Source organism: Clupea harengus, chromosome 6 (genome assembly GCF_900700415.2).
Source record: "Clupea harengus chromosome 6, Ch_v2.0.2, whole genome shotgun sequence".
In the NCBI taxonomy this organism is placed as follows: Eukaryota; Metazoa; Chordata; class Actinopteri; order Clupeiformes; family Clupeidae; genus Clupea; species Clupea harengus.
In genome coordinates this window covers 2323619-2328222 of record NC_045157.1, presented here as the reverse complement: position 1 = coordinate 2328222, position 4604 = coordinate 2323619, and positions in this window count along the sequence as shown.

Sequence of the window (4604 nt, the reverse complement as noted above, 5' to 3'; positions counted from 1 at the left end):
TGTGACTGATCTCTGGCCCGTGTAAACCGAGTTAAGCTGGGGTACCAGTACACTGGGCAACCTAAAAACCCTCATCATCATCGTTCATCTCTCCCTCTTTCTCTACATTACCTTCTCTTTCTATCACTCTCCATCTCCTTCTGCTTAGGTCTCTCTCTCTCTCTCTCGTTCTGTCTCTGTCTCTCTCTGTAGGTAGACCAGACCTGTTGTCTAGTACTTAATGTCTAGGCCCAAGTCAACAGCTTGCCTCTGGAGAAAGAATGTGACTTGAAGTGGTGCTACTCTTTTAAAAAGAGTAGCTAACAAGAGACAGACCCACTCTTGCATTGCCATTAGCAGGTTCATTGTTGTTTCTTTTCAGCCTTTCAGAATTTAATCACAGCTCTCTTTTTGTGTCTCACACACACACACATACAGACGTTGTGCGGGAAACTCTTTGAGCGTGTGATTGTGCATTGGAAACACGCCTAGCAGCCTCTTGCTTTTTTGTCTGTGAGAACAATGGATCATATTCTCTTTGGCATTTCCCTCGTTGTGGGGCCCGCACGGCTGGCAAAGCCTTTAATTAATTGCTATCTCCCTGTCTCTCTAACCTAAGCACACTCGTTAGTCCCCCGGGTGATTAATAGAAATTAATTGAAAAGTCGGTGACATTTACCACATCCGTCTGGGGCGGTATCGAGCAATAATCTCCCGGTAATGCCTCCACTTTTAAATCCCCCCAGAACCGATTTCAATCAGCGACGCAGAGCGAAACTTCATCTTTCTTTCCCTTTTTTGCCCTCCCCTCTCTCTCTCTTTTGGAGCCCCATCTCTGCTGCACACTGATTACTAAAGGCTACTATTGTCCTGTGACTCTGGGGAGTGTGGGCCCTAGTCTCTCAGGCAGAGTCTGAGCACCGCACTGATGAGGACACCTGTTCCCGTGAAGGGATCCAGGAGTTTCCAGTACAGCCAATGGCAAGACTCACAAAAAAAACAGGGTGAGGCAATGCTTGTTGAATTCTTCTATGCTGTTGTCTGATCTTATATGATCATGACACGCATGAGCGTGGTAACAGCCCTAATGTGTTGGGTAGGACACCTGGTTAACAGCTAAAAGGTGAAAACAACTCTTAAAACTATACTTTAGAGAGAATGGCAGTGCATAAGGTAGTGCCGGCTACACATATTCTGAAAATGTCAGAATTTCAAACAACTCAACATACAGGCTTAGCCTAACACCAGCTCAAGATAGACTACTTACTGCCAATTGGTGGAAGCCTACTACTTGTAGTTGTCAAACAGAAAAACAAATAGTAAAGACAATAATTTAGGTGTATGTGTAATTGTTATTGGTACATACTCTAAAACAGACTGAGGTTTCATCTAAAATGAAGTTATGGAATATGTCTAATTCACGTAATAAAAACACTCACAATTTTACTGGTCACTTATGAATACTAATTAGCAAAGTGAAACCAGCGCCAATGAGTCCTTTTACATTTGTTAAAACAATTACGAGCTCAACTTCAGCTGGTATATTCGCATTTCTCGCAGGTGTGACGGCCTATGGAATGTGCTGCTTCATTGTCCAATGACTGAAAAGCCTTTTCACACCAAACAGAAATAAAGCCCTCCTGGACCTACCGAGCACTGAGCTTACAGACCGCATTCGGTTGAGAAACCGACAAACATAAACGGTCTGATGATCGTTTCAGAGTGGGTTTTTAGCTCCCTCTAGTGGTGCCATTCAAAACCGAGGGAAGTTATTTCATGACTTGGATAACGGTTTACAGAACATTGACAACGTTGGGTTTCACTCCGTGACTCGATAATATTTCACTTGATTATATTCATTGTGAATCAGATTTTGTGTGCAGAGCTTCTATTTTAATCGGCATTATTCATTTTGAAAATACAATTTGTAAGCCATTTTTTCCCAGTCACATTTTCCTGTGTGTTTTGACTGCCCAGCAAACGTGTGTTATAGACATGGTAAAACCGAGACATTTCAATTTCCTTCAAACCCCAGAATAAAATTATTTGCCTGCTGTGTGTGTTGTGTGTGTTCATTTCTCTGTGATGTGCAACCAGCCTGTGGGCATTGAACATCATGCTAACTAATTCCACCCCCACCTGTGTAATATGCTGATAAGTGTGGATTTCTCTGCCAACTCTTGGCACCACTGGTGAAACACACAGTGACATCAACTCCATCTGCCTGCGACACACACAAAAATAAACACGCACGCACACACACACACACACACACACACACACACACACACACACACACACACACACACATGCATGCAGAGCACCTCCTTTGTTGACAAAACAGTCTGTCGCTGGCGGTTACTCCTTCCACTCTTCATGCAGTCATTCTTCTGTCATCTCCAGAAGTTCTGGAAGGCTCCGTAGGCCTCCCAGGGTAGAGGGGATGCTTGTGTGTGACTGTGTGTGTGTGCCACTCTGTCCATGTTTGTGTTACCACACAGTGTGTGTGTGTATCTTCTCCTCTCTGTGTTTGTGTGACCATCTGACTGTGTGTGAGAGAACGCATGCACGCACGCACGCACGCACGCACGCACGCACGCACACACGTGTGTGTGTGTGTGGGTGAGTGAGTGAGTGTTTGAATGTGCGTATTCATATATGTGAGTGTATGTGTGTGTGTGTCTATATGTGTGTGTGTGTGTGTGTGTGTGTGTGTGTGTGTGTGTGTGTGTGTGTGTGTGTGTGTGTGTGTGAGTGAGAAGGCTGTTGGCTGGGGCTGCTCTACCCCTCAGGTAGCCTTCTGGCCTCCAGAAGGTTCCAGAAGCGTCCAGCTGGCATCTCCTGCGGGCCCAGGGAGGGCTCCATTATTCATCCGCCCTCATCAGATGATTATTTCACTTGCTGTGGACACGTCTGGACTAACATGAAGCGGACACACACACACACACACACACACGAGGGGAGCTGGGGGGGGGGAAATGAGCAGGTAGGATGGTGGGAGGTAAAAACACGAGGAGAGGTAGAGGAGTGGAAGAGGAGTGATGGAGATTATTTTATCCGTGATCCAAATAAATGATGGAAACGGAGACCGTATGCAAGACCACCAGACCACAGCACACCTTCAACCTGTTGTATCTGTTCACCACTAGGAGGCGATCTATTCCACCGTTTGACCCATGTGCGTAGGTAAGAGAGGGACAGCAGTGGGAGAGGAAAGGGAGGGAAAAGGGTACATAGAGGAGAAGAGCAGGTGGGATGGGGGAAGTAAAGCAATATAAGAAAGAAGAGAGGAAACGACCTGGATTGACCTGTGCAAACATTAAGGCACAGTAATGAGCTGGAAGGAGAGAGAAGGAGAGGAGGGGAGAGGAGGGGAAAAGAGAGGATGAAAGAGGAGGGAGGATAGGAAGAGGTAAGAGAGGTGAGGGGGAGAGGAAGGAGTGTACAGAGATGAGTGGAGTGAAAGAGAGAAGGAGCAGATGTTCAGAGGGTCTGCTCCCAGATGCTCCCTCTCTCCCTCTCTCTCTCTTTCCACATATAGTTCACTCCCTCCCGCTCCCTCTCTCTCTCTCCCCACATAGTTCCCTCTCTCCCTCTCTCTCTCTCTATTTCCACATAGAGTTCCCTCCCTCCCGCTCTCTCTCTCTCTTCCCTGGCCTCAACCTCCTCACAAAACGAGTGAGACGGAGGACCTCTGGTATTGTTTTGTTTCTTCGTTTGTGAGAAAGCTGGACACTGGTCCCAAAACTGCCCACAGTGGTATAGAGGGGGAGAAAAAGACTAAACAAGAATGATTAGACATAGATTTTGAAAATGTTTTTGCATTACTGGCTGTGCCAACCAGAGCAAAGCTTACGTTGATGGTTGCAAGAAAACCAATGATTTTTTGTTTTGTTTTGTTTTATGTGACTCTGGTGCCTGCAGAGCAGTAATCAGAGAACGAGATATGCCCAGTACAGTGAGGTTGTCAGAAGAAAGAGACATCTAAAAGCAGAGTCATACACATAACCCACTACTTTTGAAGAGTCTGAAACAGGACAAATATTTAAAATACAGATTATTGTTTCAAAAACATACCCTACAAACTTATTAGGAAGAGATGTGATGGGTGAGTTGGGCATTAGAGTTGTTCCAACAAAATATGGGTTTAAGAATAAATTAAACAATGGTGTGTCAAAGAAGACGTGTCCCACAATATTATTATGTGTAGAATATGCACTGTTTAGCCGCAAAAAGATTTAAAGAGAAATTGAAGCCTGTCATACTAACTACATTAACCTAGACTAATGCATTGGACTAAGACAGGATGGGTGGGGGCTGAGTGCTGGCTCTAAAGACTGTATTCTCACAAGCCGTGAGCTCAAACTTAGCTACAGTTTGAGGGACAATCATTTGTCTTGTGCTGTTCTCCAGATAAGAAGATTTTTTAGCAGAAACAAGGCCACAAAATTAGCAGCTGTGGTCCACTAAAGTAAAGCTATTTTAAAAAAGAACCTCAGCCACAGACAAAGAAATAAATTATGTATTTTCTGGGAATGACTGTAGATTTTACTTTAGTTTACTTTATTCTCAGCCCATGTCAGTTGGAGATATTATTAAAAGGCCTGAAGAGGGAAAGCAGGCAT